This window comes from Lolium perenne, chromosome 5 (assembly GCF_019359855.2).
Source record: "Lolium perenne isolate Kyuss_39 chromosome 5, Kyuss_2.0, whole genome shotgun sequence".
Taxonomy (NCBI): domain Eukaryota; kingdom Viridiplantae; phylum Streptophyta; class Magnoliopsida; order Poales; family Poaceae; genus Lolium; species Lolium perenne.
Genome location: NC_067248.2, coordinates 134038092 through 134064146, shown reverse-complemented (window position 1 = coordinate 134064146; position 26055 = coordinate 134038092).

Here is a 26055-nt window from a genome sequence, read left to right as displayed (position 1 = left end):
GTTATATCACTCACAACATTACAATTCTCTCACCTATCTATGGATGCATCCTCCAAGTCCACTTCAACTTTCCGAGGAGATTCATTGACAATTTGTTGTGGTGACATAGGCTGCAAGTTAATTTTCTTGCTCTTGAAATCCAAGGGCTCGGCCATTGTGTTGCACAGAACGGTCATAGAGCCATGGCCGACCCAATAGTAGGTGACACACTGTCATAGGAACCATATCAAAATCAATGGAATCCTTATACGGTCCAATCTCAAAAACAACATGCACCATGTGGTTTCCTCCATCTCACCATTGTCGCTCAAGCACTGAATATAATATGGATGCGGGTGTGGTAGATATTTCAGTTTCAGCTTGGCACACAACTCCTTGCTTGCTAGATTGCGACAACTCCTGCCATCAATAATGACCTTGCAAGCTTTATCAAGACCAACTAGTGCCTTTGTTTGGAACAAATTGCAGCGCTGAGTAGATGCACTTTGTTGCACAGTAAGAGCACGCTGTAACACAACAATAGCGCGAGCTTCAGAAGGATAAGCATCTAACCATCACTGTCATAGTCATCATCTTCTGGAGCATTTGGATCAGCATCATCTCTAGTCTCATACTCATCATTGTCATTAATGATCATCACTTTACGATTAGGAAAATCTCTCTTGAAGTGACCCTTGCCACCACATGTATGACAAGCCATATCGCGGTTGTGCACCATAGACATGCTAGAACCACTTCCACTTGCAGCAGGTTCAGGCTTATTTGTGTTGGACACATTGGAGACTGGCTTGCTAGATGGAGTAGAAAAAGGTGCGGGGCGCGAAGATGGCGCCGGCGCCGTACAGGGTGACGCCCGAGATGTAAAGCGCCTTGCTCTTGTACCATGACCTTTGATTTGCGCCTCTTCAGCCAACTGTGATTCAGCTTCTCTTGCATTATGTAGTAACTCATTCATATTATTGTAACGGTGATGACGAACAATGCGTTTGATATTATACTTCAAACCATGTAGAAAGCGTTGCATTGTCATCTCAAGTTACTCACGGACGTAGCCACACTGCAGAAGCATCTTCATCTCCATGAAATAAGCATCAACCGTCAGAACACCTTGTCTCAAGAGGGTCAACTTATCATATATAGATCGCAAATAATTAGTGGGAACAAAACGAGCTTGCATAATAGCCTTCATCTCGCGCCATGTAAGAACAAGTACTTCTCCATCTTCTTGGCAAGCACGTGTAACTCCATCCCACCAACGTAATGCATAGCCAACAAATTTTGGGGAAGCAAGCTTGACCTTCCTATCTTCAATATAGTCATGTAGGCGCCACAACTTCTCAATTTTTCAGCTCCCATGTGAGGTATTCTTCAACATCAGGACCTCCTTCAAATTTGGGGATTGAGAATTTTGGCTTACCCAAACCATCGTCTTGCAGTTGTGGAGGAACACGACGGGCTCCGAGTTTGACAAAACCACAAGCACGGGCACCACATCCAACACCACCACCACCACCAAGCTCATTAGCAGTGGGTTGTTCTTCAAAGTCGCCATGAGCACTGCCTCCATCTTCAAGTTGTTGTTGTTGGGTCAAGTTCTCAACGGCTAACTGCAACGCTTGAAGAGAGCACTGGATATCCGTCACTTGTACTTGGATTGTATTGACGGTCTCATTAGTAGTGTCAAGCTTCTTGGTGAACTTCAGGATGTCATCATTAAGTACGTTGCCCTGATTGTGGAATTCACGTCGCACATCATCACGAAGAGCTTCATACTCCCTCCAAGAAACAAGATCAACTCCATCCTTCTTTTCCTCGTCAACATCAACATCACTCAAAGACATGATTAGTATGTTAGTACACTAAAACAAAAATATGTGGTGGTACTCTCACAACTCACTCAAAACTGGTAAGAAAGGTAAATCTTACTGCTCCAAAGTGAATTAGTATTGCTTACAAACTTGGATGGACAAATAGTGCACAGATGTAGCGAAGCGAATATCGAGGGTATAAGAACAGTCACACGATAAAGCTCTAGCGCTGACCGTATTCAATGTATGTGGAACTGTAGGTAGGTTACCTATTTGCACTAATAACAAGCTCTAGCGCTTACCGTATTCAACAACCAATGATACTCACACAAGGCGATAAAAGTGGCAATACAACTATATGGATGAACATGTTGCAATGCACTCGAGCGACACTAGCAAAGCTCAACGAAACAGGCACAAAATTGCTCAACTACGGGTGCAGAAAAGTAAACTAGGCCTTCACTTGATCTTACTAGCACTTCACTTTTTCTCTTCACTCTTTTCTTTTTCTTTTTTTATCACACACGCAGCTATGTAGCTCTTTTTGCTTCTTTTCTATTTTCTCTTGTTTTTTTATTTATGACTCAACTCCTTGGAACACGGCCAACAGAAATTGCAAAGCACCAAAAACCTAATGAGCAGCCTGTCGAGTGGTAAAACTAGTCTCTTTTGGGAAAGTTTCTAGTCACGTATATCGAAAGGCCGTGTCTATGGTTTGGAACAAGCAAAATGTACGCTATGTGGACTCGGAGCAACAAAAACTGAAAACTAGATGATATCGAAACACAAACCCTAGACAATCTACTAGATGAACAAAAAAGATACGCAAAAACAAACTACGAACAACAACTAAAACTCGAAATTGATGCAATCTAAGGCTATGGAAAACCCTAACCCTAATATTTTTGACTTTTTCTGGATAGGAAAACACTCACAACTCAACTATGGGGTGGATTGTGGATGGCTTACCCAGGAAACGCTGAGCTCTGATACCAAGATGATAAGGACTTACCCGATCTTCTCAGTAAGCACGGTGGATGGTGATGAACACATGATGAACATAGCGGATGGAATCGATGATAAGTGGATGATAACTTGTATGACGCCGATGAAGTCTCTCGATTGATTCCGGTCACCAATGCAACAGGTCTCAACCCTGCAAGATATTCGCAATTCCACACACTTGCGCCCGTAGCCTCCGACCACGAAGCGGTAAATTGCAACCGTCTAATTCCCAATGGAACAGCAGATCAGACAAAACTTTCAGTAGCATAACACCATATCGATGTGAATTGGTGTATAGATTCAATAGAGCTGCAAAGAAATCAACTATGAACTAGGGTTTATCTTAAACGTGCTCTAAGCTTGTTTTGGGGGCATACTGGGCATTTATATAGGGGTTCAGGACGACCAGAAGTCAAAAATAACGATTACAAACCGACCCAGATCGGGAACTGGTCGAGACTAACTTTGACACTGCCGGCGTGGGGGCCAGTGGACCGGGCCAGGGGCCGGGTGGGCTGGCATGGACCGGGCCTGGCACCGGGCGGGGTCGCCAGGTACCCTGGAAACTGCCCCGTGGGCACTAGTGCAGGAGCCGGCAGGCGCCGGGTCATCCAGCGTGCGAGCCGGTGGCATCGAGTTGGCCGGCGTGGCGTCCGGTGTTGCCGAGCGTAGCGCCGGCCTGGACTTCTTCTTCTCCCTTCTTCGTGCATGCCTCCCTCTCCCCCCTCGCGTTTCCATGGGGTATCTTCACGTCCAGCACCATGTCCAGCTGCTTCTCTTCTCCCCGTGCGATGCTTCCTCCATCCTCGTACTTGATCATACACAAGTCAAAGGACTTAGGCAGTATAAAATTCTCATCAATCAAAGTATCGTTTAAGAACAAGTTCACCTGTTATTTTAGTAGCTTCGCACGAGCTCTTGTCATAGGTCCAATCCTGCCTTCATTTGGACTTGAGCTTCACAACAACATCATCTTCATCTTGCAATGACTGAGGTAGTAGTTCGGTAGGGATGTCCTCATCAGGTAGCCAGTGATAGATTGCACAAAACTCCATCCAACAGCGAATTAGCCGTTGCGGCCCCACTGTCAATGCTGACATGGAAAATTGCCGTGAGCTGCTTCCGTCTCACCCCGAGCCGGTCAAAACCTAGTCCGTCCCGACCGGTCGGAACCAGTTCTCTCTCGTCTTCTCTTCTCCCCCTTTCGTTCCCGCTCGATTTGGCGGTGATTGAGGAGCCTTCCAATCTGGGTGGTGGCACCGGCGGTGTATGAAGCGCTCGAGAGGTCAAATCAGGGAGGCGAGAGCGGCATGGATGATCTGGACGATCTGTGGCCATCGCGGCTATCGTCGGCGGCGGCGATGCTTGCTGAGATATGGGTGCAGAATCCGGCGACTTCAGAACGGTACACCCACGGCCTCGACATTGTGGAGTAAGTACCTCGATCTGGTCTAGTTATAATTTACTCGCACCTGGAGGATTTAGGGTTAGGGTTTACTAAAATCTTGTATTTGTACTCTCTAGTTTTAGTTTCGATCCTAAAATCTGGGAGGTTAGAATTCATTTGGATGGGGTAGATAACCTTGAGAGGAAGATTGGGCGCGATGACATAACCTACATAAATATTGTTGCTATGATTGAGACCCAGGGTTATAGCATCAGAGATTCTATTTATTGCAGACAATCAGATGGAAAAGATATGTTGGTTGAGAACAATGCAATAATTTATGAGATGCTACACATGTTTGAATCAACTAGAGTTTTTAACTTGACTGTAAAGAAGAGAGATGATGTTGTTACTAAGAAGCAAACCAGTACAGGCCAGAGTAGTGGAACCAGTGAATTGGGTGTTGTTATTAAGTGCACTCCTCAATTAGTGTACGATTTTAGTCCAGCACTTGTTTTCTCTGTTAAAACTAAGGGACAAGTTTTCACAAGTCAAGCAAGCAGTAGCGGAGGATCTGGAAATCCTTATCAGTGCACTCAACAAAGCACAAATATTCAGAAGGGGAACGAAAAACAAACTGCGGACAATATTGATGATGCAATCTATGTTGTATAACTAGTTGGGTAGTTCAGTTTGGTGATGTAAAATAGTATAGACGGTATACTATTTGTTACCGATGGAACGAGACCATGTCGGGGTAAACAACTATTTTAGTTATGTCTAAGGTAATTTTTCTATTTTGGTACTGCAAATGACCATGTATGGGCGACGCCGCCGTGCTAGTGATGCCCGGCCACGGCGACCCTATATGAGTGGTGTCGTCGTGCATTTGGTGTACAACATCAAGAACATAGCTTTTCAAATCGTGAAACCACATGAATTAGTCGAGGACAACTAGTGGACAAAAACTTATTTTCATTCAAATGTACGTAGTCGAGAACGACTAGTCAATGACAAACAACAACATTTGCTCAACAACATGGATCATCAAGTGCTCCACAAACAACAACATCTGCTTACGGACATTTTTCACCAAGTGATCTATTGGAGATATGCCCAAGAGGCAATAATAAAGTGGTTATTATTATATATTTGTGTTTATGATAAATTTTTGCATCACATGCTATAATTGTATTAACCGGAAACATTAATACTTGTGTGTTATGTAAACATAAAAGAGTCCCTAGTGAGCCTCTTGTTAAACTAGCTTGTTGATTAATAGATGATCATGGTTTCCTGATCATGAACATTGGATGTTGTTAATAACAAGGTTATGTCATTAGGAGAATGATATAATGGACACATACCCATAATACGCGTAGCATAAGATCAAGTCATTGAGTTCGTCTTGCTATAAGCTTTCGATACATAGTAACCTAATCCTTCGACCATGATATCGTGTAAATCAATTATATCGGATGGGTGCTTTGATTACATCAAACGCCACTTCGTAAATAGGTGGTTATAAAGATGGGATTAACTATTCTGAAAGTATAACTTGAAGCGCATGGATCAAGAGTGGGGTTTGTCCATCCTGATGATGGATAGATATGCTCTGGGCCCTCTCGGTGGAATGTCATCTAATTAGCTTGCAAGCATGTGACAAGGTAACAAGGGATGACATACGACGGTACGAGTAAAGAGTACTTATCGGTAACGAGGAACTAGGTATAGAGATACCGATGATCGAACCTCGGATAAGTAAAGTATCGCGCGACAAAGGGAATCAGTATCGTATGTTAATGGTTCATTCGATCACTAAGTTATTGTTGAATATGTGGGAGCCATTATGGATCTCCAGGTCCCGCTATTGGTTATTTATCGGAGAGGAGTCTCGATCATGTCTGCATAGTTCACGAACCATAGGGTGACACACTTAAGGTTCGATGTCGTATAGTAGATATGGAATATGAGTTGGATACCGAATATTGTTCGGAGTCTCAGATGGGACCCGGGACATCACGAGGAGGTCCGAAATGGTCCAGAGAATAAGATTCATATAAGGCAAGTTATTTTTCGGGGTTCGGAAAAGTTCGGGAATTTTCCGGTGGAAGACCGGGAAGCTTCTGGAAGGTTCCGGAGGGGCTACCTGAGCCGAGGGGTGCAGCCCCGCCCTAATGGGCTAGGCGCACCAGCCCTCAAGGCCCAGGCTGGCCAAACCCCCTAGGGTTTAGGGGAAACCATAAATAAGGTAGGCTTGGGGGGAAGGAAAGTTCCTCCCTCCCCCTTGCGCCGGCCCTAGATGGGTTTGGGCTTGGGGGAAACCCTAGCCAACCCCCCAATATATAAAGAGGGGAGGGGTGGCCGGACAAAGCCCCCACATGAAACCCTAATCTTCCACCTTTCCTCCCTCCCAGTTTCTCCTGTTCCGGCTTAGGCGAAGCCCTATAGGAATTCTCCTCCACCACCACCACCACGCCGTCGTGCTGCTAGGATTCCGAGTGGATCTACTCCTCTGCTTCCCGCTGGAACAAGGAGAGGAAGGACGTCATCGACACCGTACGTGTGACCGAGTACGGAAGTGCTGCCGGATTGCAGCACCGGAACGATCGTCTACATCAACCACGAGATCTGATCTCGTTAAGGCTTTGGATCTTCGACGGTTAGTCTCTCTTGTTTCTCGTTGCTCTGATCTCATAGATTAGATCTTGGCTTTTCCATAGATTGGTTCTTGGTATTAATCGTCTTTGCGGTAAAAAAAATTGTTTTCTATGTTGCAAACCCGACAGTGGTATCAGAGTTGTGTCTATGCATAGATCGGTTGCACGAGTAGAACACACTGGTTTTGTTGGCGTTGATGCTCTTGTTGTCGTTTGCTTTTCGTGTACTTTGCATCTTGCAAGATGGTGGGATGAAGCGGCCCGGTATAACCTTACATGACCGCGTTCATGATACTTGCTCCACGCTTGACATGCAACTTGTATTGCATAAGTGGCTCAGCAGGTGTCTGCCTCTCCCGCCATAGTTAAGATCCAATTTACAATCTGCACTTGACAACACTTGTATCAGCGTTGTGGTTCTTGTTCGTAGGTAGATCGGATCTTACTCGAAAGCCCCAAACCACGTAAAACATGCAAACACTTTTTAGACGCGTCTAACTTGTTTTTGCAGGGGCATGTGATGTGATATGGACATGTGATTGTGACTATATTTGATGTATGAGATGATCATTATTGTATTATGGCAACCGACAGGAGCCTAATTGATGCGGGCTGAGCCCGTGTGGGTTGCCCGATATCACGAATTCGACCAAGAACACGAGGGGGTGAGGGATGAACACAAGAACATGATGAACACACGCACAAATAACCCGATACAATCCGGTTTGTTCTCGAAGGCCCGAACCACCTTCCCGCTAGAAGCTCTCAAGGAAAAGACACAAGGTAGAAGTCCCGAGAGAAAGATCAGCGAGTCGAATTCAAGAGATCTAGAAGGGTGAAAAGATCAAGGTTGGTAGAAGTGCAAGCAAAAGACCTAAAGGTAGAAGTGCAAGCAAAAGATCAACAATTGATAGAAGTCACCAAAGAGATCACAAGGATTCTATACGGAGATACAATAGATCGATAATCTAAGGAGGGGGTTTCCCTAATCCCAAAGGGATGGTGGAGGCATAAGCCAAGTTCTCTCAATTCAACTCTCCCTAATGAAGGTGGGGGTGGGTGCCTATTTATAGGGAACCACTAAGGAGGGGTAGTTTGGTAATTGGGTACAAACAGCCAGCGCCACCGATGGGCAGATGGACGGTCCAGATGTGATTCTGACTTGTTGGGGCGGCAGTGCCGGCGCGGGCGTCGAGCTGGTGGCTGGGGTGGCAGTGCCGGTGTTGAGAGGCCGGCAGTGCCGGGGTGCGTCGGGCGGCAGTGCCGGCCGTGATGCAGCGGCAGTGCCGGCTAGGGCGGCAGTGCCGACCATAGTGCAACGGCAGTGCCGGCCTGGAGCGTCCAGCTCCTCTTCCTCCTTCTATTTCAAGGATGACTACTGAGGTTGGCACGGACTGCAGAATTCCAAGAACTGATTGACTCGGCAATCACTTTCGAGGATGACTACAGACAGGTCCAAGAGGATAGGAGGAAAAGGGCTCGTATTGAGCCAAGGAAGTACTCAGTCAGTAAACCAACACCAGACCGGAGTTTCAAACCCCGATTCCGACCTACTGGTAATCAATACAACCGGGGAGGTCAGAATCAGAACCCAAGGAACCAAATCATCTGTCAGAATTGTGGACAGAGAGGACATGTGCAAAAGGATTGTCAGAAGCCCAGGATCATATGTTATGGTTGTGGGAAAGAGGGACACATCAAGCCAGAGTGTCCAAACAAGTCGTCAGGGAGTGGACAAAACTCAGGAGGACGAGGTGGAGGTGGCAGCAACAACAACAACAACAACAACAGCAACCGCAACAACAACAACAACAACAAGAGGGGCAAGCCATATGGAAAACTGAATTGCACAACTTTGGAGCAAGCGGGAGAGTCGGATCAAGCAGTCTTAGGTACACTCATCATTCTTACTCATCCTGGCAAAGTCTTATTTGATACTGGAGCAACCACATCATTTCTTGCACGGGAATTTGTGGAAAGATACGGGCTTAGATGTTCCAAGTTAGAAAACCCCATAACTGTCCTATCTGCGGGGGGAATGATCTTAGTAACCCGCGTGAAAGAAGCACAGGTCATCACCATATGTGACTGTGTGTATTTCGCGGACCTATTCATCATTCCTATGAAGGATATATCAGTCATCCTAGGGATGGACTGGTTGACGGAGAATGGAGCGGTGATCAACTGTGGGGACAAAACAGTATCACTTCGCAATTCTATGGGAGGTCAGATAGTGTTCCAAGGAGACAAATACACTCAGTTAGAGATAGGATTGGAGCTTAACAGTCTAAAGGAGGTGAAGATTGAAGATATCCCTGTAGTAAATGAGTTTCCAGATGTATTTCTGAAGGAACTACCGGGAATGCCACTCGATAGAGAGATAGAGTTTACAATAGATCTGATTCCAGGCACAACACCAATAGCTCAACCACCATATAGGATGGGACCAAAGGAGTTAGTGGAACTGAAAGCTCAGATAGATGAACTGGAACAAAAGGGATTTATCCAAGAAAGTGTGTCACCATGGTGTACACCAGTTATTTTTGTGGATAAAAGAGATGGAGGTAAGAGAATGTGTGGAGATTACATGAATCTTAACAATGTAACCATCAAGAACAAGTACCCTTTACCTAGGATACAAGATCTTTTTGATCAAGTTCAAGGAGCTGGAGTCTTCTCGAAGATAGATTTAAGGTCAGGATACCATCAGATCAAGATCAAGAAGGAATATGTACCAAAAACAGCGTTTGTATCAAGGTATGGACACCATGAATACTTGGTTGTACCATTCGGACTAACAAATGCACCAGCTATTTTCATGAATTTGATGAACAAGATATTCATGAAGTATTTGGACAAGTTCGTGATAGTGTTCATCGATGATATCCTAATTTACTCTAAAGATAAAGAAGAACATGCCAAGCATTTGAAGATAGTTTTGCAAATTTTGAGAGAACATCAGCTATATGCAAAGTTCAGCAAGTGCAAGTTTTGGTTAGATAGTGTTGAATTTCTTGGACATGTCATAACCAAAGAAGGAATAGCGGTGAATCCAAGCAAAGTTCAGTCAGTATTGGAATGGAAGTCACCCAAAAATGCTAAGGAAATACGAGGATTTCTTGGTATGGCAGGCTATTATCGGCGGTTCATTGAAGGATTTTCGAAGATTGCAGGACCAATGACCAAGTTACTCAAGAAAAACACCCCATTTGTGTGGACTGATGAGTGTGAAGCAAGTTTTCAAACACTCAAGGAGAAGTTAACCACATCACCGGTGTTAGCAGTTCCTGAATCTGGAAAGGATTACACGGTGTATTGTGATGCTTCCAAGAATGGACTTGGATGTGTTCTAATGCAAGATCGTAAAGTAATAGCTTATGGATCAAGAAAACTAAAGCCACATGAACATAACTACCCAGTACATGATCTAGAGTTGGTGGCAGTTGTTTATGCTCTGAAGAGTTGGAGACAATTCCTTTATGGATCCAAATGTGAGTTATACACAGATCATAATAGTTTGAAGTATTTCTTCACCCAGATGGAATTAAACATGAGACAGAAGAGATGGTTAGAGTTGATTAAGGATTATGAACTGACAATCAACTATACACCAGGCAAGGCTAATGTAGTAGCAGATGCCTTAAGTAGAAAGAGTACCGAGAACCAACCTACGGAATGGGAAATTCCAAAGGAACTTCAGAAAGAGCTAGAGGAAGCCCAGATTTTATTTATTCAAGGTGATATAGTGGGAAGTATAGCAACCATGAGGATTATGGATGAGATGTATTCAGACTTGAAGTATGAGATCATTCGAAAGCAAGCAGATGATTCATTCATCCAAGAAGAAATCAAAAGGATTGGAGAAGGTAAACCATCGGAATTCAATCTCGGAGAGTTTGATTCTCTATACTTTCAGAAGAGAATGTGTGTACCGGATGATCCGGAAGTGAAGTCAATCATATTAAAGGAAGCACATGAAACCCCTTATTCAATACATCCGGGAAGTACTAAAATGTATATGGATTAGAAGGAAATGTTATGGTGGAACAACATGAAAAGAGAGATAGCTCAATATGTTTCAGAATGCCATACATGCCAACGAGTGAAAGCAGAACATCAGTGTCCTGCTGGATTACTTAAACCACTAGAGATACCAGAGTGGAAATGGGATGAAATCGGAATGGATTTTGTTACTGGTCTACCAATGACTAGTAAAAGAAAGGATATGATATGGGTAATAGTGGATAGACTTACCAAGAGTGCTCATTTCATAGCCGTAAACCAGAAGGATACTTCGGAAAAGCTTGTGGATATATATGTCAAGGAAATAGTTAGTAAACATGGAGTACCAAAGAAGATAGTCTCAGATCGAGGTTCGATTTTCACATCAGCATTTTGGAAACAACTCCAAGAAGCTTTGGGATCCAAGCTGGATTTTAGCACCGCATATCACCCACAAACCAGAGGACAAACGGAAAGAACCAATCAAATACTGGAAGACATGCTTAGAGCTTGTGCTCTAGATTTCGGAGGCTCATGGGAGGACCATCTACCATTAGAAGAATTCTCATACAACAATAGCTATCAGAGTAGCATCCAGATGGCACCATATGAAGCATTGTACGGAAGAAAGTGTAGATCTCCAATCTGTTGGTTTGAAACAGGTGAGAACAAGGAGTTTACACCAGACTACATCAAGGAAAGACAAGGAGTCATCGAGGTTATCAGGGATAGACTCAAGATAGCTCAAAGTCGACAAAAGAGTTATGCCGACCAGAAGAGAAGAGTTTGGAAACCAAAAGTAGGAGACATGGTATATCTGAAAGTTAGCCCAATGAAAGGACTCAAGAGGTTCGGAGTAAAAGGAAAGTTAAGTCCTCGATACATAGGACCATTCAAAATACTCAGTCAGAATCGAGGAACAACTTTTGAATTGGAATTACCCGAGCAACTAAGTCTGATTCACAATGTATTTCATGTATCACAACTCAGAAAGTGTTTAAAGGCACCAGATGATCCCATCACACATGAAGAAATAAAGTTGCAATCAGACCTGACTTATGTGGAGAAGCCTGAAAAGATTTTGGAGGTACAGTGGAAGAAGTTAAGAAATAGGGCAATCAAATACTGCAAGATTCAATGGCAACATCACCCTGAACGAGAAGCAACATGGGAGACGGAAGAGGAGCTCAGAAAGTCTTACCCCGAGCTATTCAGGTACCAATCTTAACTTCGGGACGAAGTTTCTGTTAAGGGGGAGAGGCTGTAATAACCCAGAACATAGGATCAATGAAGGGTAGATTTAGGAATGGGATGTGCATTTCATCACAAAACGGGGGAAATTTTCGCGCCTTATTGCAACTAAACCTAAGAGGGATCGAGGTTCTATCTCGAATTGCAATTAGGGTTTGGCAAGTCGAGGTGTGAATTTTGACATGACCTCTTTCGTATCTTGTTGATTTTGGATTTTGATTTCATTTGACAAGTAATATTGAGTTAATAACTCAAGAATAAACAATAAGCAATAGGTAATAAGCAAAAAGGAATTCATAATTTAAATACAACTCTTAAATTCAAATTACTTTGAATTTCAAATTGAATTATGAATACAACCAAGCTCATAGAGAAACCTTGAGCTTTATTGATATATACACACACATACATTGTCTTTACAATATTCTTGTTACAAGAATTTAATGGAAAATAAATAGAAATAAAAAGAAGATTACATCATTGTTCCTAAACAAAAATCCTAGACTAATGACTTGGAAGAATTGCTTCTGTGGTCATATCCATCTTCAAAACCTGCAAATTAGATCAGTAATACTAGCCAGGGGTGAAATCATTAGCACATATGCAGTTTGGACAGAAACCAAGTGTCATGTACACTTGTGCTGGTCCAAAACCTGGACAGCACAAGGATAAGGAGGAGCAGACCAAACCTGAGCACAATCAGGGGCTCAAGTTTCAGCATATGAGCACACTGCTCATGTGTTGTTGTGCAAGCAACAGCAAGGCAATGCATGGCCTAGTCATCCAACCAAGCCAGGCTTGTGTGGCATGGCCAGAGAAGAACTAGACAAGGTATAAATAAGCACAAACCCTACAAACAATGCATACTCGACCAGATAAAGATTTACCAGACAACCAGAAAGGGAGATAGATAGAGTTCATCCTGTTCTTGCTCAAGAACAGCACCAACCATCACAGAACCCAATCATCCATCCAAAACCACCAAGTAAAACCATCAGAGAAGCATCGTGACCTAAGGAGGAGATCAACCCAGAACTGGAGGTGAAGGGCTGTGCACATAAATCAACTAGAAGTCTGCATCAACACAAAATCTCTTTCTAGGAGCTGGAACAAGGTATACGTAGTTCCTAGAGTGGATCCAGTGGATCCAATCCATTATTCATGCATGACACATGTCATGGGCTTGAGCAGATGCTCAAGCGGTGATCATCACTTGGTTTTCACCAAGGATCACTGGCAGAAGAGGAACCCACTAAAACTAGAACCACCCAGATACAATCTTGTGCACATAAGCTAGGGTACATGCATAGATGCACACACCAGCAAGACCACGTACACAGATAGCACCAGTAGATGGATTACTAGGAATAGCAGCTACCAAGGACTATCCAGTGAGATCCTAAGCAAGTAACCATCAGGAAAACCCTAGATTTCTTCACAGGCAAGCATATTGGCATTCATATTAATTATGATCCCCAAATATGCAAGCAAAGATGAGTAGCCAACAGATCTATTCAATTGTGTGAGCAACCAGTCAGTAGCAAGGCTACTGAGGTCACAACAAACACAAAACCATCCAAAGTAAAGCCAAACATTAAATCATCACTATCCAGTAATGGATTCAGACTCCATTTGTTTCCCAATTAATCATGGAAAATCAAATCATGCTTAGCAAGGCATTTAATCAACACTGCATAAGAAGTTCATCAATAAATAATTCATCCAGGCATGAATACATAATTAATCCATGCACAAGTATATAGTAGCATCACTGAAAGGCAGCAGCACACACCCACAGTAGAATAAGCATGCTTGAGTAGCAGCATCAGTAAGTAAACCATTCATTTAGCAAAGGAATCCAACAGTAATCAGTCACCAACATTTAATTGATCAAATGGATCAATTAAGTCAAGTCAAGCAACGCAGAGAGTCTAGCCATTAGGATGTACTTATCCAATAGATCATTGGATCATACAGAAGGCACTGAAGCACTCATAGGCACCACAAGTGTCTCAGTAATGCATAGCAACATACCTAGACAAGCAAGCAAAGCATACCAGTAAGCCTAGGTAGCATGGTGTAGTATTTTGAGCATGGCATAGCAAGACATAGCATGACAGAAGACAGGGAGAAGTGCAGCAATGGCCATGAACAACAAGCAGCATACATCTGGTCAATAACCAGAGATGGTTGGATTGACTAGGGCTTGTCGAGGGGAAGCATAGCATGCATAGGCAACAGCAGCAGGCCCTGTGTGATTATTGGATCATCAGGAGGCCTGGGAGCAAGAGGAAGAAGGAGTACAGTGGCATGGAGGCGCACAGACAAGGGGATGAGAAGGAGGAGGAGCAGGAGAGCTTACCAGCGCCTGGAAGCAGAAGCCATGGCATGGCGAGGCAGTGCCCGAGCGGCCGTAGCAGCTGCAAATCCAGGGAAGACGCCGGCGTTACGCCGACGAACACACGAGCAGCATAGCAACCCGGGAACGACGGCACAGGCGCTGCTAGCACAGCACCCGCGCCAGGTCGGTTCCAGGCACACGCTCGCGTCGACGGTGAGGTTCACAGCTCGCCGGAGACCATCTATCGCCGGAGGAGATTCGTCTCCAGATCTGGCCGAGAGGCGATCTGGAGGAGGAGGAAGGAATCAATGAAACCGCTCGGACAGGTTGATAGATCATCGCACGGCGGTTCAGGCGGTGTCGACGGCGAGGTCAGAGGCGGCCGGACATGGCCGGAGCGTGGCGGCGGCCATGGCGGCAACGCAGTCGCCAGTGAATCGCCAGAGAGCTAGGGTTCAAGCGAGAGAGAGAGGTGAGCGAGTGAGTGAGAGAGGTGGGCCAAGTCGGTTCCCACCGAACCGATTTGGACAGGCCTTAATGGGATGTCCAAATGGGCCAAGTAAATGGGCTGGCCCAATTGGGCCAGGGGTTTATTTTGGTCATTTTCTATTTGAAAATAACCGTAGATTTTAAACAAATTTTAAATAATAATATATACCTCTAAAAATCTAATAAAAATTGAATTAGTGAAGTAAAATTTATTCTTAACAAGAATAAAATAAGAAATGAAATTTAGGACACAAATTCAAATTTTGGAATTTTCCAAATTTAAAAACTAAAACTTGGAATTTTAAATTGTAATTTTCCTTGTATTTAAAAATCAAGGGAAAATGTCAAATAAGTTTAAATATTTGTATTCAAATATTTTAAAATGAAATTCTATTATTCCAAGTCATTTCTTTTAAAAAAGATATTTTCCAAAGGAAAATATTCTATTATTCTTATTCCAAAAATAAAGAGAAAACTCTATTATTTCAATTTATCTTTGAAATAAATATTTCCAAAAGGAAAATTGTATTGTATTTAAAAAATCCTTTCTTTATGAAATAACAATGTTTCTATAATTAAAAGTAATTGCAAATTACTGCCAAAGGCACAAATCTTAATGCAACCCTAAATCTTAATAAAATAATGGGGTAAGGGTTTCAACATAAAATAATACATTCATGCATGCATTATTTGGATTTTATAACATTGTCCTTACTGGACAATGATGCTTCTTTACGGAACCCGAGGTCCAGGTTCCATCCACTACATTGAACTGCACTATCTCGTAGTCCACAGGCAAGTTCACCCTTGCTCATGTCAACTTGAGTATTTTCTATCAATTTACTGCAAAGCTATATACTTACCATTCCTGCATTAAAGATAAAATGTTACTTTTCCAACTATGAATGTGACTATGTGGCTGGCAATGGAACCATGGTTTGTGTTGATATGGTGGAGGTTCCATTGCATGGGTTTTATTAACCTAGGATTAATTACCAATGCCGTCCAGTGATTCTAGCGCCGTACATATCGCGTTGACCATAAGATCTATAATGGCTCTGGAGAAGCCAGCTGTATCTTTTCCCTCCTGTACGCCAACGGACTTGATAGAGCATGCCGGGGTGTTGGGAGAACACTGCCGTAGGTTGGGAAATCCTTTAAATCCCCATCCGTGTGGATGAGAGGCTCTACCGTCTATGAAGGATTGTCCATAGTACATCGGGGGTAAAGCCGTATGATAGGGAGAAGTCTACCGGGGATGTACGGATGGACAAAAGGGTGGGTATGCAGGGTCGCGGAGAAAGTGATGTTTGGCTTGGATCTTATACCTGGCCTCACACCAAGGAAGTGTGGACGGGAAAGTATACGCCTGGTTGGCAACAAGGATAAGGTCTCTTATGGGAAAAGTAACGCACCTCAGTAGAGTGCATCAAATTGTGGCTGTCACTCCCTGTTCCGGGAAGGGAACTACGAACGCGGCAGGAAAGGAACTCCGTGAAGTTCTGTTAACCTTGTGAAGACTGACGGGCATAGTTTTCATAATAAAATAAGCCTTTTGAAGAAATGTTTACGAAATTTGCATTCTCCTATGACTTTCTAGTTTATGGTTGTAGCTAGTGCATGATACACCTATTTCCTAATATGAACTTGCTGAGTACGTTCGTACTCATTACCTCTCATTTGAACCCCTTTCTTAGATCAAGGCACCGAAGGAGGAACTACCGTGGAACTCGAAGACAAAGGAGTCAACTGTAACAAGATGAAGAATCCAATCAAAGAAGTCAATGGAGTCAACTTCTGCATTAGCTAGAGTGGAAACCTAGACTAGTAACAGAAGGGAACCATTTCCCTAATCCTAGCACCTAAGTAGCTAGAGTTCTATAGGAAGCCAAGTAGCTCTTAAGCTTGAGTTAGCCATAAGTTAGACCGAGTTATTCTTCTGGAGCTTTATTTGAAGTTTTACCTCACCGTAAAGTAGGAGGCTGTGTTGATCTTCTGTAAACAGTTCATGTATCCTTCTATAGACATACCTTGGACTCGTATATATTTCTGTTGTACCACTCTGAGGGATGTAATATGAGTGGAACGGTGTTTCACTTGTGTTATGTCAACGACTTGTGTACTACACCATGCAGTGGTACGCTGTGTCACCGCAAGTACGAGGACGGGAGTGCCAGCGCGCCCGTTCGGCACCCCACACATATGGGCCGGCATGGGATTGTCGACGATTGCATTGGGCTCCAAAATTGGCCGGCTAATTTTAGGGTGCGCCTGTGTGGCCTAAAGAGACGTCAGATCCCCAAATCGCAATTGGGATCGTTATGAGGCACGTCGGTAGAGATGTTGTTGCTTACTGTAGCTGCAGAAGAGAACAGTTTACGATTTTTCCCTACTGAAACGAAAATGAGTAAATTACCAGGACCACATTTGGGGCGAAGTAGACGGGTTAATACAACTTTTGGTAATTTTTTGTGTCAGGACCATTCCTAGGGTAGTGTTAAGGGGTTGCCCGATCTTCTCAGTAAGCACGGTGGATGGTGATGAACACACAATGAACAAAGCGGATGAAATTGATGATAAGTGGATGATAACTTGTATGACACCGACGAAATCTCTCAATTGATTCCGGTCGCCAATGCAACAGCTCTCAACCCTGCAGATATTCACAACTCCACACACTTGCGCACGTAGCCGCCGACCACGAAGCGGTAAATTGCAACCGTCTAATTCTCAATGGAACAACAGATCACACAAAACTTTCAGTAGCAAAACGCTAGATCGATGCGAATTGGTGTATAGATTCAATAGAGCTGCAAAGCAATCAACTATGAACTAGGGTTTATCTTAAACGTGGTCTAAGGTTATTTTGAGGGCGTCCTGGGCATTTATATAGGGGTTCTGGACAACCAGAAGTCGAAAATAACGATTACAAACCGACCCAGATCGGGATCTGGTCGAGACTAACTTGGACACGGCCGGCGTGGGGGCCGGTGGACCGGGCCAGGTGCCGGGCGGGCACTGGGCGGGGTCGCCAGGTTCCCTGGAAAGTGCCCGGTGGGCACTGGTGTAGGAGCATCCGGCGTGCGAGCCGGTGGTGCCGGGCGTGGCGTCTGGTGTCGCCGAGCGTAGCGCCGGCTTGGACTTCTTCTTCTCCCTTCTTCGCACATGCCTCCCTCTCCTCCCTCGCGCGTCCATGGGGTATCTTCACGTCCAGCACCATGTCCAGCTTCTTCTCTTCTCCTCGTGCGATGCTTCCTCCATCATCATACCTGATCATACACAAGTCAAAGGACTTAGGCTGTATAAAATTCTCATCAATTATAGTATCGTTTAAAAACAAATTCACATGTTGTTTTACTAGCTTTGCATGAGCTCTTGTCATAGGTCCAATCCTGACTTCATTGTACTTGAGCTTCACAGCAACATCATCTTCATCTTGCAATGACGGAGGTAGTAGTTTGGTAGGGATGTCCTCATCATCTCCCCACCCCTTCAAAAGGCGTCGACCTCGACGCTCCAAGGTCTTCTCCGTCATATGGTGTCATGGAAGATCTATAGCATAAGCATTGTCATTGATCTTGGCAAGCATTTTGTAAGGACTAGCACCACGAGGAAGCAACTTGGACTTCCGTAGCTTAGGAAACCTGTCCTTGCAAAAATGAACCCAGACCATATCACCAGGCTTGAACAACATCTCCTTGCGCTTCATGTTCATCCTTGCAGCATTGTTCTTGCCTTTCTTCTCTATCAACTCTTTAGTCTTCTCATGTATCTTCCGTACAAAAGCTGCCCTCTTTGATGCCTCCATATTGACTCTCTCATGGATGGGTAGAGGCAACAATTCAAGTGGCGTAATGGGTTTGAAACCATACACCACCTCAAACGTACACAACTTTATGGTAGAATGTACCGCCCTATTGTAAGCAAACTCCACATGCGGCAAACAATCTTCCCACCCCTTCAAGTTCTTCTTGATCATGGATCTCAACAGTTGTGACATGGTTCTATTCACCACCTCAGTTTGACCATCAGTTTGGGGATGAAAAGTAGTACTGAAAAGTAGCTTTGTCCCCAGCTTTCCCCAAAGTATCTTCCAGAAGTAGCTCATGAACTTCGCGATCAGAAACAATAGTCTTCGAGACTCCATGTAATTGTACAATGTCCCTGAAAAACAGGTTAGCAATATGCGACGCATCGTCGCTCTTGTGGCAAGCAATAAAGTGTGACATCTTAGAAAATCTATCCACTACCACAAATATAGAATCATGGTGACAAGGTATCGACTTGTCAATGCCTACGGATCGTAAACTAGGGTTTTCGTGGAAGTAGAGGGTAAGTAGATCTCGAGGGTTTCAGCCGGAAAAGTACTCGACTGCTAGAAAACTAGGGTTATATTGACAATGAAATCGATCGTCTCTTCGTCCCTCGACTCCCCCTTATATAGGAGGCGGAGCCGAGGGTTTCGTATTACACAAGTTACAGATTCCAGGAGACTCTTTGAGTTCGACCTGTAAAGTTACAAATCTCTTTATTCCTAATACAATTCTATCTTTCCATATCAACAGCTAATTGGGCTTCCGAGCTTCGTATTCGTCGACTCATGGGCCTTCAGTAAACCCCGGGTACCATCTTCGACAGGCCCATTGGGGATGCCTATGTTAGTAGACCCCGAGATTTTGCTTTAATCGAAGAATAAAGTAAAATCGCCATCATTACAATTAACACATAGTTTCTTCGAGTCACTGAATAATTTTATAAAATAATCATATATTGTACAGGGATAATGGTAGATGGGGCTGGTTCATCTGACGTATCAGGTACCAGTTAACTGCTCTCATGGCAATCCTGCAAAAACCTACTTCAAGGTCAAGTCCCTGGACCTGACCTCGGTATACTGGTGCAATTCGACATGTGTCGCTTAAGGTCTTACCATATGCCGAACTCCAGTCATATTTTATCGAGTACCTAACGCGTCCGTTAGGATTTTTCTTCGCATCTGTTGATACGGAAAAAAGTAGCAGAGCGCATTCATGTGCGATACCACGCCACACAGGACGGATCCCGGGGTCTTACCTTCGTAAAGTATTACGGCATTCAGAGATTTAATCGCGACTGAGGCGCTCTGAGAATATATTGTCGAGTGCCTTTTTCGGCTGTTGGAATGGCACATTTATTCGAGTCATATGATGACTTACTTTCTTGACTTCCCGATGGGAGTATATGAAGAGTTATGTTATAACTCGAAATATACTTATTTCGGCTCCTTCAGTTTCATCGGGTACGCAACAAGCGTTCCCGATGGGAGTAGCCCCCGAGGCTACAGCCAAGTACCTGTGCTTGGTTGTAGGCTCATCTTTTTACCATCTTGTCGATATGTTAACAATTTTTATATTTCCCATCTTTATCGGGTGCGCGACCAGCGCTCCCGATGGGAGTAACCCCCGAGGTTATAGTCGAGTATTTATACTTGGCTGTAGGCTCACCTTTGCTATCTTTTGAATCAACTCCATATCAATCTTGCTACAAAAACTAGCCCCCGAGCATTTGAACAAAAAACTTGTATTTGATCAAAGGCTCCCGAAATTATTTTGTCTGCATCATAAAAACTCCTTTGTCGCCAATCTTCGGAGGACTGCAGTCGAAATTTCCCTTATGGTGACATCAGTGCTGACAATGGCCACGATCATTGTATTGGGAAGGTGCGGGTTCTGTCTTTGTCACTGACCTGTGGACCCCTAACACTGCGTCGCTTGACATGTTACGCAAGTGGGGACACACGTCGTCCACTTTTCCTGGCACGCGTGCTGCGGCGCCTGCCCAGTAACTTCTCAGTAAATATAAGATTATACCCTTGATAACACATGTAAGGCATCGGATTCATTTCCTTTTTATCCAATGGTGTGATGGATCACGTTCTTGATATAGATGACCTCCTTCTTCCTCATCCTTTCCCTTTGCTGCGCCGCTCAACTTTTCCCCCTCTCTGGAAAAAGCTCCATTGCCTTCTACCAAGCTCATTGCGCTGCTTCTCATCTCCATTTTCCTCCACCACTTGTTTGAATGCCACCGCGCACCAAGCTCCTCAGGCACACCGCTCCAGGAACCAACATGGCGACAGAAGATTTGGAGATCTCTGAGTGGGAGAGATCCAAGATCTCGAACCAGGACGTGAACATGCTCAAGAAGCTTGGGATGATGAAGAAGGAAGAAGGATTGATCTTTCCTGGGGAGGAAAGCTTCCCGACACCTCGCATTGGATACCGGGTAACATTCATTGACCACTGATACGTCTCCAACGTATCTATAATTTCTTATGTTCCACGCTAGTTTTATGACAATACCTACATGTTTTATTCACACTTTATAATGTTTTTATACATTTTCTGGGACTAACCTATTAACAAGATGCCACAGTGCCAGTTCCTGTTTTCTGCTATTTTTTATTTCAGAAAAGTTGGTTTACAAATATTCTCGAAATTCGACGAAACAAAAGCCCACGGCCCTATTTTCCACGGAGTGTTCCAGAAGACCGAAGAAGAGTCAAGAAAGGCCAGCAGGGGGGCCACACCATAGGGCGGCGCGGGGGGGCCCACTGCCAAGGTGTGGTGAGGGAGCCCCATGGCTCCCCCGACGCTGCCCCTTCGCCTATTTATTCCTTCGTCCCTGAGAGCCAAAATACGAGAACAGTTCCAGAGACACCGCCGCCGTCAACCCCATCTCGGGGGGTTCAGAAGATCTCCTCCGGCACCCTGCCGGAGAGGGGAATCATCACCGGAGGGCTCTACATCACCATGCCCGCCTCCGGACTGATGCGTGAGTAGTTCATCCTTGGACTATGGGTCCATAGCAGTAGCTAGATGGTTGTCTTCTCCTATTTTGCCATCATGTTTAGATCTTGTGAGCTGCCTATCATGATCAAGATCATCTATTTGTAATGCTACATGTTGTGTTTGTTGGGATCTGATGAATATGGAATACTATGTCAAGTTGATTATTGATCTATCATATATGTTGTTTATGATCTTGCATGCTCTCCATTGCTAGTAGAGGCTCTGGCCAAGTTGATACTTGTAACTCCAAGAGGGGGTATTTATGCTAGATAGTGGGTTCATGTCTCCATTGAATCTGGGGGAGTGACAGCAACCCCTAAGGTTGTGGATGTGCTGTTGCCACTAGGGATAAAACATCAATGCTTTGTCTAAGGATATTTGTATTGTTTACATTACGCACAGTACTTAATGCAATTGTCTGTTGTTTGCAACTTAATACTGGAAGGGGTGCGGATGCTAACCCAAAGGTGGACTTTTTAGGCATAGATGCATGCTGGATGGCGGTCTATGTTCTTTGTCGTAATGCCCTAAGTAAATCTCATAGTAGTTATCATGATATGTATGTGCATTGTTATGCCCTCTCTATTTGTCAATTGCCCAACTGTAATTTTTTTACCCAATGATAGCGTGTAAGACACACGTCCGTTGGGAACCCCAAGAGGAAGGTGTGATGCGTACAGCAGCAAGTTTTCCCTCAGTAAGAAACCAAGGTTATCGAACCAGTAGGAGTCAAGGAACACGTGAAGGTTGTTGGTGGCGGAGTGTAGTGCGGCGCAACACCAGGGATTCCGGCGCCAACGTGGAACCTGCACAACACAATCAAATTACTTTGCCCCAACGTAACAGTGAGGTTGTCAATCTCACCGGCTTGCTGTAAACAAAGGATTAGATGTATAGTGTGGATGATGTTTGTTTGTTTGCGAAGAACAGTAAAGAACAATTGCAGTAGATTGTATTTCAGATGTAAAGAATGGACCGGGGTCCACAGTTCACTAGTGGTGTCTCTCCCATAAGATAAACTAGCTGGCTGACCCGCGCATTTGCGCGGCTAGCGTTATGAAGATAGTATTGTTTACATCATGTATGTATTTCAGAAGTATATAAGTTTTACTTATTAGTTGTCAAAACCTAGAGAAGTTTGAGTGGAAACTTTTTGGGAAGCTAAGTATTACCAGCATAGACCAAAATCTGAAATAATTTTATATCATGAGAATACTTATGATTTTCAGTTACACAATGCACATGCCTTTTTCCTCAGCTTTTACAGGGATCGAGCGTCTATCATTCCTTTTGACTTTGTTGATGGCGTTGCCCATATCTTCTCTCGTAATAGTCATCACATCATGGAGTCCATCAGATGTCATATCTTCCATAAAATAGATCCAACTAATATGTTATACTTAACATTCATCCTTTGACAAAATAGCTAACCAAATTGATATGGCAATTTTGAGTTAGCCGATTGACCAGTTGAGCTTCCCGTGATGTGCAGCTCTATAGCAACCGGGCAAGTGGACGAATCTGCTCCATGCATAGATATGATATTGTGCACTGTACATTTTTTTTTGTCATGGTCAGATTACGTCCCCTTGCTAGCTGGCCGGCTGAGAAGTTGCCACTGTGTGGAGGAGCCTGCATGCATGTGGCTCAGCTCTCCGACTTCTAGTCTCACATGTCGTATGTCGGCCATGGACATGCAGGTGACCAATGGGTGGCAGCAAGACAATGTATTCTCTGATCTCAAATACGTTGTTGGCCATCTAGGATCTCACTGTACATATTTGCCGCCTCGGATCTCACTGGAAAATCCTTCGCCTTCTAATTGTTGCTGCTCTTCACATTCTTGCCCTGCACTGATCCGAATGAATTCTTAGTTGCATTTCTCCCCCCTATAGTTAGGAAGAGGGTTGTTTTGTAGAGTAGAAATTGTCTCAATATTAATTATAGCAGACTTCAGAACCTACGCGCCATTATTTCCCCATGTCATTAATGCCAATGGATCTAAACCTACATATTCCAATGCTGATACATATATGTGAAAGCATGAAACAGAAATTCATATTAACCTGGTGAGATAGAAATCAATAACATGTCTTAGAGGTTGGCACCAGGCCATTATCAAAGAACATTAGCATTTGTGAACTGATTACTAATGAAACAATTTTTTTTTATGAAAGTAAATATACTATAATAGACATGTGCACCACATAATTGCCTACTAAAATCTATACGACAAAGTATATTGTGATATTGGCTTAAACAATACTGAACATGTGGCTCTAAGAAAAATATAGTAAATAATCGCGATGTCCAAAACTATATATTAATCTAACATAGAAATTGCTATATATGTTAGAAAAAAGATAGTTACACACTTAAGGGAAACGGCCTAAGATGAGGCCGAAAGGCGTAGGCTCTAGGCTGGTTGACCATCACCCACGACAATACCCAACTCACCCTACGTCTCAAAATAGTTCTTCTGTGGAGATCATTCTCCAAGTCATGTGCTGCACATACATGGAATGGAACTCCTCCTCCCAAACTATTTCGATGATTCTGGCTTTTCTGATATTCACATAGTTGTGTGCTCTTATGATAGCCCTTTCATAAGTGCATGTACTTTTTTTCTTGATGTCCAGATACGTGCGTTTTAATAAAACACCACCATGGAAAGCAACGTATGCATAACGCTCATTAGCATGCATTCTTTTGAGTGTGTTGTACTTTGAGAAGGAAAATTTCTGCTAGAAACATACCTTCTAAGAACAATTTAGAAACAATACATGTAGTCTGCATTTCCTTTAGCATCTGTCAGTGAACTCAGACTTGGCCGCTGCATTTGCTAACAAAAGAACCTTCCCAGGTAAAAGAGAAAAATTTGACTGTTTATAACTTTTTTCATTTGATGACCAAAATTCACAGATGTAACATTTTGCAAAGTAGTTAACTCAAAAACATAATTTAGCAGAACTGCTACACGTAATCGGAGAAACTTTTGTGCAAAACTGTGATATCCTAAGCTATATATCAGCATAACATTATTTGGATTCTGTGTGTTGCATGAATCCTTGGTATTTGCTTAAATTTTTACATGGTAAACTTCATGGATTCCTTATCTCCTAGAAACACAACTGATCAGCCATGGATTCAAGCCGTTCACCCCGTCACCTGTAGGCAGCATCATCGTATATGTAGTTGTTCATAGCATATATGCACATGTCTGTAGCCTGTACACATATTGTAATCAGAGTGTCAATTAACTTACCCTAGATCAGAAAACTCTAACCAAACTGAAAACCTAAGAGAAATAGCAAATATCCATGTAGATTGCAGAGATTCTAACCATTCCACTTGATTTGATTCATGCCTTTTCCCTGCATAGTGAGATATCAAACCATCAATGTTTCACTGCAAAAGAAAGAGTTCAAGACGATGTCAATTCCTTACACTTCAGAACATCATGTTCGATTGAATCCAAGCAAAAGAAAAGGAAATCTTCATAAAATTTTGAAGCCCAACAAACTTGAGAAATGATGCTATTCAATCTGAAAGAAATGACACAAATGGAAAGATAACAGACTACCTGCGCTGGTGATTCTCGGATGCCACAGATCTGCAAAGCCGGCACCAAATAGTTAACCCTGAAGTTCAGAAGTGGTTGTAACAAAGGCAATCACGTACAACGTTTGAGGCTGAGGCAACAGTACGCATCTACTTGTAGTTGCTACATGGAAAAACGATGGAAACCGAATTGCTTTGCAAAAGATTCATAAATTAAACAATGTGACCGAGCATATAATAGGGAGAAGCAATGCAACTTACCTCAGATCAAAGACCTGGAAACAATGATCCAGGAAAACATCAATCGCTGCTTGGCTATTGGTACCGTATTGCTAATATCGTTGCATGACTGATGGTTCTGTCTTGGTAGTTTGATCGGCATCTTCTTTTGACTTCCCTGCGTGTGAGTTCCTTCATGTAATCTTCTGTTCCTCTAACACTAAATAGATCTACTGACCTGTCAAGCCGGAGGGTGAGCCGATTCTTGAGATTCATGGATGGAGATGAAGCCGGACGTTGGAGAACCATTCGCCTAGCCGCCCGTGGTGTCCGCTAAAGACGACGACGGCCGTTGGATCGCTGGAGAACCACCCCCAGCCGCCCACCGTGCCCGTTGAAGAGGACGTCCGCTCGATGGCTGCGACTGCTATCAAAGATTGAAGGGCAAATTGAGACGGAATCTATAGGCGTGCGTAGGTGCTATGCTTGTATAGGCGGGCGA